Source organism: Tachypleus tridentatus, chromosome 13, assembly GCF_004210375.1.
Source record: "Tachypleus tridentatus isolate NWPU-2018 chromosome 13, ASM421037v1, whole genome shotgun sequence".
In the NCBI taxonomy this organism is placed as follows: domain Eukaryota; kingdom Metazoa; phylum Arthropoda; class Merostomata; order Xiphosura; family Limulidae; genus Tachypleus; species Tachypleus tridentatus.
The window spans coordinates 114,602,679-114,617,542 of NC_134837.1; the positions used below are offsets into that span (position 1 = coordinate 114,602,679).

Below are 14,864 nucleotides of genomic sequence, written 5' to 3' on the forward strand. Positions count from 1 at the left end.
TTGCACCTGTGGCTTGAAGTATGGCATAATATAAATGAGAAAGATCCGAAATAGTACGTAACGTTAACTTCGAAATTCGGGCTTGAGATCGAACAAACAAGTGGAATATTAAAACACGGGTAGATAAATTATTTCAAAGTCAAAGCGGAAATTTCTTGAAATAAATAGTAAGTTACACTAATGTAAACCTCTCCAAGCAGAACTTGAACAAAAGAAAATGTCTAAACTTCATCATTACTAAAAAAAAGTGATGTTTCGATAGTGGCTCATAAGAGGGAGACACATGCATACGTCATGTGACGGTTGTGTAATCCTATTGGTGGAAAGATGACGCATGATGATTTGCGTGGGAGATTTGTTTAAATTTTTGATTTCAATCAGACCCGATAAGAGGGGGTCAGGGGGCCCAGTGTCCCTGAGTCCGGGTGTCTAGGGGCACGGGAGGACAGCCTATATATAATGCTTTGCTAGTTGTTTGTGGAAGGGGTCCTTAATGCTTGCTGTCTTGGGACCCGTAATGGCTCTCGACGACCCTGATTCCAATAGGTGGGTGCAAAAGGCTTGTGGAATGCGTTATAAAAAAATCGTATATAGAGGGCAGAACAAAATGAGAAAAGCTAATATTGTGAGAGGAGGAAAGTTCCTTATTACAAGATTAAAATAACTTTGAGATTTACGGGTGGTGTTTTACAGTATTTTCTAAATTTAACAATGCGTAAAAAATGTTTATGGAGAATAAAAACTTTTATTGAAACAGTGTGTATTTTCTTATAGGAAGGCCAAATTGGGAAAAATGTTGTGTCCACTAAACGGGATCGAACTTGTGATGATACAAATTCAAAAACTTTCATCTATTTCATCAGGAGTCGTTTAATTAGAAACACCGTAAGAAATATCCAGTCTGTTTTCTTGTGATATCAATATTGTTACACAAGCATTAATATTTGCTTTATCTTTTACACCTGTGTAATACAAATTACATATTTTATAATGAATTATGTTTCAAGTTAAACTGTGAAACCCCTAGGTGGTTCATAACTCTAATGGTTTAATTTAGATCATTCTATACGGGATTTTGTTTATTTTTCACAGTCTTGTGATTATATAATTCAAAAGCTTCTCTTTGTTTACATCACTGGTGTCAGAGCATTGAATTTTTAGTTACTTTCTAAATATACGTATATCATTGAGTTAAAATTATTACTCCATAATTGTAATATTAATTTATTAGATTTCTTTAACAGTGTGCAAAACCTATTGAACAAGAGGGATTAGTAAATAATTGCTCATCTCTTGGACTTCAAGGAAAGGATATAAGAAACAGTAACAATCCCTTGATCAAATCAAATATGACATATGAAGAATTTATGGAAAAGTTTAGAACTATAGTTTCTGTGGAAGATCCTTATAAGAAATATACCAATTTTAAAATAATTGGTCATGGGTAAGTTTAAAAAAATAATATATACCTCATCAGCTTTTATTCGTATAAACTTAAAGAAAAGTATGGTAATTGAATAGGGTAATTACACTTATTAATATTTGAATTCAGGTTTGACGTTTTGTATTGGAGTTGGACTGAAGTCTGAGTCCAAAGTATGAACGCTTAAAACTTTGGTATTCCACTCGTAATCCCAGGGTCGCAGGTTCAAATCCCCGTCGCACCAAACATGCCCGTCCTCTCAGCCGTGGAGACGTTATAATGTAACGGTCAATCCCACTATTCGTTGGTAAAAGAGTAGCTCAACAGTTGGTATTGGGTGGTGATAACTAGCTACCTTCCCTCTAGTCTTACACTGCTACATTAGAGACGGCTAGCGCAAAAACAAATTGCAATAACATTCTTTTCCTACCTTCCACAAAGTTTTAAGTTTGTTTGTTTTGAATTTCGCGCAAAGCTACTCCAGGGCTATCTGCGCTAGCCGTCCCTAATTTAGCAGTGTAAGACTAGAGGAAAAGCAGCTAGTCATCACCACCCACCGCCAACTCTTGGGCTACTCTTTTGCCAACAAATAGTGAGATTCACCGTAACATTATAACGACCCCCCCCCCACTGAAGGGGCGAGTATGTACGGTGCGACGGAGATTCGAACTCGTGACCATCAGATTACGAGTCGAACGCCTAAACCCACCTGGCCATGCCGGGCCAATATTGCAATTTAAAGTTAAATTTATACTCAGTAATAAAATATTCGAAATAAAACTATTTTTAAAATATAGTACTAATTTATAATTAATTAGTAGGCATTATGTTACCTTAACTATATCACTTCATTAATCAATTAATAATTAATCATTAATAATGACTTAATTATTACAAACTGTAAATGTATACATATCTTTTTTCATTGATATGACTCTTTTCATAATATTATTACACTAAATTCGGCCCGGCATGGCTAGGTGGGTTAAGGCGTCCGTGGAGGCGTTATAAAGTACGGTCAATCCCACTATTCGTTGGTAAAAGAGTAGTCCAAGAGTTGGCGGTGGGTAGTGATGACTAGCTGCCTTCCCTCTTGTCTTACACTGCGAAATTAGGGGCAGCTAACACAGATAGCCTTCGAGTAGCTTTGTGCGAAATTCAATTTAAAAAAAACAACACTATATGTGATGCAAAGGACAGGCTGGTTAACCCATTGGTATTGAAAATATGATTTAACTGAGAAAATACACAAATGTTCAACATTATAAGCACCTTGCCACATTATGATCTATCAAGGAAAAAAAAAATAGTTACAAGTGGGCAGTGTGATTCATCTTATCCAAATACAGCTAGTATATTTTACATCAACAAAACTTTGCATTACAAAATAACTACTCCCAATAAAAATAGTCTCATAGTTCAGTAAGTGTTATAAATTATTGGATATTTCAATGTAAAAGGGGAAATTGGGAAATTACGAAGAATAAAATTGCACCATAGAAAGACACCATTACCATGTAAACTAAAGACATTATTACCATGTGAACTTTTAAAGTACATTTGACCACACACAGGGTTACAACGTTTATAGAGCAAAGTAAGCCATGTGTTATTAGTATTGTTATGCTTAAAAGCATACATTCATTACAAAGAAAGGATTAATTTATGCATGTAGGCTTAGCTGAATTACAATATTAAAGGCTCAAAAATAACATTTCATAATGAATGTATCTTGAATGTAACAGGAGAACAGAATTACTGTATAATAGTGTAAATATACAGTATAACGACCTTACAAAAATATAAGGTTAGAAACATGTAATAACCCATTATTTTTTTAAAGGCATAATAATTTTATTGCAAGAATACAATAATGTCCTTGTATCAGGTAACCAGCTCACTACAGATTGTAATGATGTTTTCTTTTATTGTTTCAGTGCTTCAGGAATTGTTTATAGGGCGTTAGAAATTGGTACTGGTAGAGAAGTTGCTATCAAGCAAATAAATTTATCCCAAGAACCTAAAACTGAACTGTTCTTTATTGAAATTCACGGATTAAGGGAACACAAACACCAAAATATAGTGAACTATATTGACACCTATCTTGTAGGTGAAGAATTCTGGGTAAGTGTTCATAGTGTTACATATTACTTTATTTATTTATAATTTGACATGTTGTAATGTATAGACTAAGATACTGTCTTCGCTAAATTAATTTGTTTAATATTGAGCAACATGACAAATTTAAGAAAAGTTTTGCATGCCACTTTCAGAGATCTAATTTTTTTCTTAATTGTGATTATAAATAATAGTTTTAGAGCAAGGATTGTGAGTTGGAGACACATCTGCTTCAGATACAATAATTTTTAATTCATTCCATATATGTATATATATTTAGAATAACTTTACACTTGCATACTGTGTTCCTACCAGTACATTAATTATTTCTCACCAGCATAAGGTTTATCTGTAACATTTTAGTTTATACCATTGCTTTGTTCATCTTCCCTGTATGTTAGGTGAACGTAGTTTTATGTATGGTTGTTGAAACTGTTTAATACAGGAAAAGTTGAGTTCAATTATTAGCAGCTTAAATGATACATTATATTAGTAAAAGCTATAAACATTGTTTAATATGTAATACAATAAACATTAAATAATCAATTTTTTACACAAAATACAATCTTACTTAATTTTTTATAACTGTTAGGAACCAGATCACACATTTAGTCACCAATTATATAAAAGAATGTACTTGAAAAATGAAAATTAGAAATAGAAAAAGTAACAAAGAGGTAGAATAGTATTCTTTGCTAGTTCATCACCCTTAAAACTGAATTTAATATATTTATTTTCTGTGAACCACACAGCTTTATAAATAATACAAATCTATCTCTTAAAGAATGCTAAATGTTACTTTTTACCAACCTCATGAATAAATTTTTGGAAGAAGTTTGGTATAAGTATTTTGTTAGAAATGTCATTACTGAAAGAATCCTAAATCAGGAAGTAAAACTTATTCTGTGTTTCTGGTATGTATGATTTTAGTAAAGAACAAATTGTAAGTGAAAATTTAAAGTTTGTTTGTTTATATTGTAATGGAGTATTTGTCAGGTGGGCCTCTGACTGATGTTGTAACCAAAGCTTGCATGAAAGAAGAGGAAATATCAATGGCTTTAATGTCATGTTGCTTGGCAAAAAAAGTATAGTCTAATATTGTTGTTAGCCTGTGTATAGGAAATATAACATGACATGTATAAATGACAGAATTGGGAAAATATTTGTTTATTTCTTAATTTATTGTCTCCATTCATTAAAGATATGTGTTTTCTATTAAAAGTATTCATGATATAACACAAAATACCTTAATTTAGAAACAATATAAGATTAAAACTGCACATAGGCAATCCCTCAAGGTTGTTGGTCTCAATCCATAAAGCCCATGCTTTTATCGTGATCAGGGCATGAGAAACCAACTAATATATCAACGTAATAACTTGTGTGAAGTGAAATACTTTTCTTAGTTATCAATATAAACAGCTTTAATATTTTTTCTTTCACTCAGTATTTGTACTGTTGTCTCCAAATATTATAATATATATATACACACACAGATATAAAGTTTCAAATATCTGAGAGTGATTCCTTAAAATATTAATAGTTGAAATAAATTCATATTTCATTTAGGTTCTTCAGGGATTAGAGTATCTTCACCATAATCATGTAATTCATAGAGATACCAAAAGCGACAATATTTTACTTGGAATAGGTGGTGACGTAAAATTAGGTAATTTTTTATACATATGCTTTTATGAAAAATGTAGTTCCAAATATTTTAGCTTGTTTGTAACAAATTTCCTTCAAGCATAGATTAGTTGACAATACATTATCCTTATAGGTTTATTAAAACAGAAGGTTTTGCTAGTGTTTGCCAGTTGAAAACAAGTTTGTTAAAGTGATGGTTTATTTTTGAAAAAGCAAGAATATTTATCTTTGTACATATATATATACTTATGTATTTATATATATATATATATTAACAAAAAGCAATATTTCTTTCAAGGTATTATAAGCCAGTTATATAAACATAGCAAACACAGAACAAAAAATAGAAATTGTTTTCAAAGTCTGTCTGTCTAAACTTTAATTTTTCAAGCTTTTGCTGTTAGAAAAACAAGCTAATTGTGGATGTTTTTTTCCTCTTTCACATTACTCTTTTGTTTACTGAAGATCAAAATGTAAAAAAAATACATTTTGGGTGTATCTTTTATGCACCTCTGGTTTTCAGCCACAGTTAACAAATTAAGAAATAAATAGAGAAGACACAACATCTGCAGTGAAATGTTTTATAATAATGTTTAACTTATACAACATTTCAGTGGCTTACAATATTTAGATTGCAAAATTTAAATTATTTTATTACATGTGTAGATAGTGTTTCATGGAAACTTTTGTCTCTTGAAATCCAGTCAAAATAATGAGTTCTTTTACTGAATAAAATGTTTATTGGGCTCCAACCATTAAATGTTCCTTATTCCTATGTTCCTTACAATATACTTACAGTTATCATTTTATGTATCTTCCTAATTCATTTTTAAATTATTATATCCACGTTTTCCTTTTATTTATCTTAAATAGTTGTTATATTTGATATTTTTATATTATGTTGTGGCTGTTTTTTCTTCATTTTTATTTCAATATCAAATCTTTAAATATTATTGAAATATATTTTCTAGCCATGTAAAGCATTGAATATTGTTTACTCTTGATTAAATTGCCCTCCTCTAGTACAGCGGTATGCCTCCTGATTTACAACGCTAAAATTAGGGGTTCAATTCCCCTCGGTGGGCTCAGCAGATAGCCTGATGTGGGTTTGCTCTAAGAAAACACAAACATGCACACACTCTTGATTATTTTTTTTTCATAAATGTCCAATATAAAACGAAGTAAAACCAACTACAGGACATAGCTATGTATTGTGCCGTTAATCAGTATAACTTGATGTAAAAGCCAGGCTCTTACATATGCTTATTAACAAAAGTACAACCATATGCCAAATGACATACCAGCCCACTTTGTTAGAATAAATTATCATAGATTATTTGAAGGTGTGTAAAGAAGAAATGTTTCTGGCTTGATAACTGAAAGTTTGGAAATGTATAATTCATATGAGGAAGCAAGGGAGATTCATGGCATAAACAAAATAATGTCACTTTCAAACTGTATTTACTACTGTTGGCTTTAGATACTTGGATATTATAAAATAAATTGTGTTTTAAAATTCCTAGGCACTTGTGTAATGTTTGATGTTATATAACTCACTACTGTTTTAAAAGTGATTATTTTACACACAATTCTAAGAAATATAAGAGAATTTCCAATATCAAAAGTATAAATAACTTAATATACATGATTAAAATCAGTAAAACACCAATGAGATTTTGAAACAGTCTCTCACACTTGATGTATTTTGACATATATCAATGTGTCATCCTCAAAAGTGTAACATTTGTTTTGCAAAATAACCCTTAATTATACAATTACCAGATGACCAATTCATATTAAAGAAAAACATTTCTATCATCCTTATTTCATCATTTAAATTTACTTTTTTAACATTCATTAGATACACATATTTAGTTTGTTTTTGAATTTCTCGCTAAGCTACACGAGGGCTATTTGAGCTACCTGCCCCTAATTTAGCAGTGTAAGACTACAGGGAAGGCAGCTAGTCACAACCACACACTGCCAACTCTTGGGTTACTCTCTTACTAGCGAATAGTGGGGTTGGACGTTATAATGTTTGGTGTGACAGGGATGTGAACCTATGACCCTCAGTTTACAAGTCGAGTGCCTCAACCACCTGGCCAACCAGGCCAAACATATTTACTTTCCAGGCTTTTTTTAGAATTATGTATAAAATAATTATTGTTTTGAAAACTGTTTATCCAGTTGGATTTTGCTTTTTTTCAACACCAAAAACTTAAAAATAACATTTTATTACATACTATTTGTTATGGAACTAAGCAACAAACGTATACAAAAAGGACAGATTTGTAGCAATGTTTTGTATGTTTATGAGATTTAATTGTGCATTTCAATGATTAAATATTTCTATTTTACAATAGGAGCAGAATAGATTAGAGTTAGCCACTGAATATTTATTTTATTAATTTATTTATAATGAATGATAATAACTTTATTTTGTTATAAATTATGTCTGAACATTATAAAGATGATTTTGTTATGTGGGTGATTTGATAGGGGGAGATTGAACAAAAATAATGCAAAGTTAATCTTGTCATGTGTTCTCATAAAAGGGATATTATATACCTGGCTAGATAAAGTTAAATGACTTTTTAAAACCTTAATCTTTTGTTATCTAAGTTGGACATATTGAACTGACTATAAAACTGTAACAAGTTTTAATATGCCTGAAGTTAATTTTTGAGGCATCCTATAAATTCTTTACAAGTCATTTCTCTCAAATGATAAATTTCTTTCCATTATGCAGCAGACTTTGGGTCATGTGCCCAACTCACTCCAAGCCAAAATAAAAGAACAAGTAAAACTGGCACTCCCAACTGGATGGCCCCAGAAGTAGTGAAGAGAAAAGAATATGGGCCCAAAGCTGACATGTGGTCGTTAGGAATAACAGCTATTGAGATGATTGAAGGTGAACCACCTTATTATGATGAAAGAGATTTCATGGTAAGTGTTGCTAGTCAATACTTACAGCCAAGGAATAAGAAAAGGTTTAATTTCAGTTTTCGTTTTACTTGAATTTCTCTGGTTTCTCTCTCTCTTTTTTTTTTACAAGTTGTTTAGGTTTTAAATGTTATAAAACCATTGAATTGAAAAAAAGAAAGTTAAAGCATTTGAACAAAATTGATTTGATACATCTAATTGAGTCTTCCTGTGGATACAATTAGTCTTTCATCAGCAATTTCAAGATCTTTTAAGAATTTGGGTGCATTAATACCTTACTTTAGTAAACACAAATGTTCCTCATATAAACTACCATTGTTTCACAATACTAGGATTCTTAAAACACATTCTTTTCATTTGAAAACACAATTGTATACTTTGGCCACAATGTCTTCCAGCAACTATAGGGAACAGCTATAATAAAGGCAAAAACAAGGCTTTGTATAATATTTATACATACATACATAATGATGAACAGCACAACATTAGCAACAACTATGAACATTTGACAAATGTTTATACAGTAACGAACATTTAATTCTTGAATGTTTTGTAATACTATCACCACCATATTGATAACCCTCGATAATTAAACAGTAACATGTTAAATAATTCATCAGTAATGTTCATCTACCTTATAGTTATACTTTTGGAGCCATTTAGACATAGTTAAGGAGGATTGTTCAAACTATTTAATGCTAGTGTCACTAACAGTATTGGTTAAAATGTTTAGTATATATATAAATATGTGTATATATTTCATTATATATACATAAATGTTTAGTATCAGAATTATTTTAAGCAGTTAAGTTAGGTTATTGAATTATTCATCAAGTCAGACACTTTTATTTTCAGATATATCATCTCATAGCACAAAATGGCAAGCCAGTGATAAAAAAAAAACTTGTCTCCAGTCTTCAGAGATTTTCTAGACAAATGTTTAGAAATGGATGCAGATAAGCGATACACTGCTTCTGAACTTTTAAAGGTATGGTATAAATTACTGTTATTTTACTAGGATATTTTGTTCTACTTTGAACCTAACATCCTAATGAACGCAATAACAAACAATATCAGTTCACTCTTATGCTTGGCTGTTCATCTCACAGTATGGGAGCTTCAATTTAAGATATCACCTCATAATTAAATAATGTTTATTTTGTAATATTCATAAATTCCATACAATATCAACTTTTACTGGTGAAAAAACTGGAATAATTTTTACATCCCTAACGAATGTAAATATTTTCACCCATAAAAATTTTTAGCTGCATTTAAATCCAGCCATTCCAATTTATTTTAGTTGATTTGTAACTGGGAGAAGTGTTTGAACTGAATAGTAATGTTCCTGTGATAAAATGTTTAACATTACACAACTCGGTTTTGTTGAAGTTTATTTTCAGATACTTTAAATTTTAATGCATTAACCATTGATAGAAAATACTTTATTTTAACTCTATTTTGTACAGTTCATCTAATAGGTAGTTCTCTATACGTACCAGTCATGACAAAAAGTTGTTGAGTGTTAACATTTTTCCTTGCCATCATTCATACCTACACATGGTGTACATACATAAACAACTTATATAAATACAAGAAATCTATTCCAGTGAAGAAGGATATTAATAACTTTTTTATATTTATGTGTATAAGTTTAATAAGATACAATTTGTTGTATAGTAGTAAGAGTTACTTACCTGTTTGTCGTATTTCCATAAACTTTTGCAATAGCAAATATTTTAAATTCAAAAATAAATAAATGACTCACTGTAGTATTATGCATTGCAAATAGAAATAATAACTGTGTTGGTGGGTTATGTAAATCCTCATAAAAAAGACCATTTATACATATCTGTGCACATTTTAACATGATAAAGAATATAAGATCATTCCACATTTTTGAATACTTTCTTAGATGCATGAGTGAGAGAAAACTAAACAAATCTAGTAAAAATGCATGTACATTAAACTCCCATTGGAAAACAAATATTTATTCTTGAAAATGTTTATAAATAGTGTAAATATTTGTTTAAGTAATTCATGTAAAAATTCATTTCTTTAATGGTTTGAGGAAAGGAATTAGAAGAACCTTGTTGATTTTGTTTTTCTTCTTTATACCTGCTTAGAGTTGAACTCTCATGCCAAAGTAAGGAAAGTTCTATAGCATATCATATATTTTTATACAATTGGGAATTGTTCAAGAAGTTATAGAAATACTTGTAGGGCTGCTGATGTGTTGTAACTTTTATATTTCTAATTTTTTAATACTCTTTATGATAAAGTATGTGTAACATTTTCTATCAGTAGAATTCAAATCCAAAACATGCTTACAGAGGATTGGTTGAAAATAAATTCTTATGGATTCTTGTATAGTTCTCGTTGGATTTACAGGCTTATAAAACTTAAATGTTTTCCTTTTTTCAAGCATCAACAATTTCATCAATGCTAAGAATGGTTTAGTCGTATTTCAGTCCAACTTGACTTTTTTGTGTAAATCGTGTTAGTAAAAATGTGTAGTTCAATATATGGAATTATTTACTCTTTATTTGCCAGCATGTTATTACAGTGCTGTACACTGTAAAAATATATTAAACGTATAATGTACAGAGACTAATTTACTAAAATGGGTATAATGTAGAAAAAAACATATTTTCTGACCAATTTTGTTTTTATTTTACACACAGCATCCTTTCATGAAACTGGCAGACAAGTGACAACTTTTCCATCTCTCCAAGTGTCACCGATTTTATGTTCATTTTAATATCTATGCTATTTTTTATTTTTGATATATATATATAGAAATACGTGTATATTGTTAAATGTGTATTGTGCACGCCCTACCTATACTTTATATTTGTAGATTCTGTGACATAAATGTCAACAATGTGTGATTTGTGTATGTAATAAATTTGTGTTGAGAAAGAAAATTGTGTGTATCATTCTTTAACAAATATCATAAATTTGATACACATTGACATTCAATTAACTTCTAAATTCAAATTACAATTTCTGTTTGAAACCGTATCATATAACTCTCATAACACAATAAATCTGAGACTCGTCTGAGATAAAGTATAATACGCAATATAATAAAACACATGCTCAAAGCTCATTAATGCGTCAAAAATTGAATATTCCCATACACATGTTTAAATGACTTGCAAGAAGCAGTTTACAAAGCCAGCATCGCTCCAGCAAAAGTACGTTAACGAAGTGTGTTCATTAGATTTCTCCAAGAGTAGCAGTATATTGTGTACACGATAACCCAACAAAGGAAAATAAATATTTCATTAATGAATTATACCACTTTGTTCGTGGTATAAATATTCAGTAAAATAGAAAATATTTGTGACATTCATGAATTGCAAGCATACAGTAATTTTCCATAATTGCGTTATGCAGGATTTGAAAATATTAATTTTTTATGAATCGGGAAGAAAAGAAAAATCTACTCAAATCAAATTATTATTTCGTTTACCACAATGAACATTTTGTTTTACAATTATGTTCGTATACAAAAGTACAAACTAAAGAAAATGGTAAAAATTGGTGTAAAATATGTATCCACATTCATTATGATTTTATAATGAAAGTATGTCTTTTAGTCTCATAAACTGTGTTGTGATCTTTCTTTTATGTATTGTATTTTAAACATCTTGTTTCAATGACCAGCAGTAATCGGCCATCATGTTGATGTTTCACCTTCTCTGTTACCTACTCTCCATTTTCTGATGTCTTGATGAAACAGTCAAATTGCTTTTCCTTCGCTCTGATCTGGCTAGTCCAGCGAACGTCAAAGTTATGGTTTTCGTCTTGTAACTTGAGGATCGCTGGTTCGACACCCTTCTCGTCCTAACGTGTTAACCATTTCAGCTATTGGGGCGTTATAATGTTACGTTCAATCCCACTACTCACTGGTAATAGAGCATCTCAAGAATTTGCAGTGGGCAGTGATGACTACCTTCCTTCCCTCTAATTTTACGCTCCTTAAGTTAGGGACGGCTAACGCAGACAGCCCTCGAATAGCTTTGCGCGAAATTCAAAACAAAACAAACAAATAACCAGTCAAAACTCATAAATTTCCACAACAGTTCAACAAATGCCGCAACGGGGTATTGTTGCTTTTCTTCGTCAAAAAAAAACAACAAACCAAATAAAAACCTTTTCCCGGCTCGTGATGTGCGTTTTAAAATCAATAACTTCTAAACTTACCACAGAGTCAAAGAGAGCGTTAAATTTTAATTTATTCCTTACAACACTGTCATATCACACGAACGTAACAATGATCGAAAATTATAATAATACAAATGACAACTTTTACAGTAAGGAAGAATATATTTATAAAACAGGCACAACGTTTAAATCACTGGTGAAATGGTCGATCTCTCACTGGGACAGCGAAAAGTCTTCGAATTTACAACGCTAAACACAGGGGGTTCGATTCCGCTCGGTTGCCAGAGCAACTATCCCATTGTGATTTTGCTGTAAAAAAACACATATACTGGTGAAATGATTCTCAAGTATACAGAAATGATCACACCAGTGATTTAAACGTTGTGCTTGTTTCAAGAATATTCTTTCTTACTGTAAAAGCTGTCATTTGTATTATTATAATTTTCGATCATTGTTAAAATGATTGTTACGTTCGTGTGATATGACAGTGTTGTTAGGAATAAATTAAAATTTAACGCTCTCCTTGACTGTGGTAAGTTTAGAAGTTATTGATTTTAAAACGCACATCACGAGCCAGGAGAAGGTTTTTATTTGTTTTGTGTTTTTTTGACGGAAAAAAGCAACAACACCCCGTTGCGGCATTTGTTGAACTGTTATGGAAATTTATAAGCGTTTTGACTGGTTATTTGCTTGTTTTGTTTTGAATATCGCGCAAAGCTACTCGAAGGCTGTCTGCGTTAGCCGTCCCTAATTTAGCAGTGTAAGACTAGAGGGAAGGCAGCTAGTCATCACCACCCACCGCCAACTCTTGGGCTACTCTTTTACCAACGAATAGTGGGATTGACCGTCACATTATAACGCCCCCACAGCTGAAAGGACGAGCATGTTTGGTGCAAGAGGGGATGCGAACCCACGATCCTCAGGTTACGAGTCGAACGCCTTAACACGCTTGGCCATTGCCGGCTCTTTTGACTGGTCATAAAGGATGCGTTTTGCATATTATTTAGAGCGGTGATAAATCTCCGTCGCCCAGATAAAAGTACTAAAGTATCGATATAAAGTGTTACTTATGGAGAAACTTGTAAATGCAATCGTTCTAAATGAGTTTCGTGTGTAAAATGCAGTCGTCGTGGATGATCTGGTGCTTTTTAATAACCAAAATACATAATTACATCGTAAACGTGGAGAGCAAGCAACCAATTGAAAGTAAAACACATACTTAACAAGGGGAGTAGGAAAAATAATGGTTTTGATGAGAATTAATTGAATTTCGCGATTGTAGTGATGTTAATGAATACAAGGATGATATTGAAAATGTTGTGATTGAATCTACGGTTCTGAATGATGCTGAAAAGTTCAGGATGACCTTGATGTAAGTACCACTCCTGTTTCTCGGAAATTATTCCCCCAAGAAATTTCTGCAGTGAGACATATCTCCACTTTAAAAGACAGAATTACGCTGCCGACCAATGCCCAAATTTTGACATTTACCTCACCACGTCCACCTGTTACCATCAAGACGTTTCTGTTCTTCTCCAGTCCAGAGTATGTACACTGAGTCTCATGAATCTTCTCTACACCTCTGCCGTTTGCAAATATCTTTACTGTATACTTCAAAACTTCGATTCATATCACAGCATTCCACTTGCGACTGTGTTTTTCTTTCTTAGTAGTCCATGTTTTTTCATAATAGATGGTATGCTATTGTTTTTTTGTTTATTTTGGCTTTCATATCCAGGTAGTACAGTTGGCAAAATTTGGTTTGTCCTTGGATGACGTTGCTGTCTCTACCGGTCAGTCCATCCCACCATGGCTTATTATCATCTCCAAATGTGACCTTTCTTTGGGTCATCTGAAGAAGTCCTGATTGGAAATACCATCTTCTATTTGCTAAATATCTTTCAAACCATCCTTCCATTACTATTTATACTGATGGTTTGAAATCATATGACTCTGTGGGCTCTACCATGTGGTACATTTACATTGCCATGTTGCACACAGAATCCCCTCTGCAGTTTTTATGTTCACTGCCGAATTGTATACTATTTCTTTTGCCCTCACTGATAAATTGAATAATTTACTGATTGACTAACTAATTTTCTCTGACCTTGTTATATCATTAATCTTTTTTGCTTACTACACCAAACCTCTAGATATTGCATCATCATATGTAATGAAAACTCCCTCTAGTAAACAAACATTTAAATCAAAATATTAAATACACAATATTTTAGTACAGAGTACTTTTTAAAAGTCCACGACCCCCTCCAATAATTTAGTTTTACGAGGAACAAATTGTGTGATTGTACGCATTACTTGTATTCTCTGTCAGTTTACTGTCTTAACATAGGTTTACATTCAAACATAAACATTTTATAATTTTCTTAGCTGTTTTATTACGAAACGTACACTAACTGGATCTTAGGATGAAGTTAATGCTGACTGTGTGAATTTACAAATCGTATGATTAAAGGTTGCAGGCTCTCTTACATTGTGATATTATCAGATACACTGATTTCACAGGACTGCAACTAGGTATCTTCCTGTAGTTATGACAGTA

General features: G+C 31.7%; 1 pseudogene across 1 annotated transcript; it reads left to right on the forward strand.

The window, feature by feature from the left end:
• Window positions 1–407: 407 nt before the first annotated feature.
• Window positions 408–11,052, forward strand: LOC143239563 (serine/threonine-protein kinase PAK 3-like; annotated as a pseudogene). The gene is made up of 8 exons (XR_013021241.1): window positions 408–546; window positions 775–885; window positions 1,245–1,444; window positions 3,361–3,547; window positions 5,111–5,210; window positions 7,938–8,134; window positions 8,987–9,119; window positions 10,816–11,052. The product of XR_013021241.1 is annotated as a serine/threonine-protein kinase PAK 3-like (transcript).
• Window positions 11,053–14,864: the final 3,812 nt, after the last annotated feature.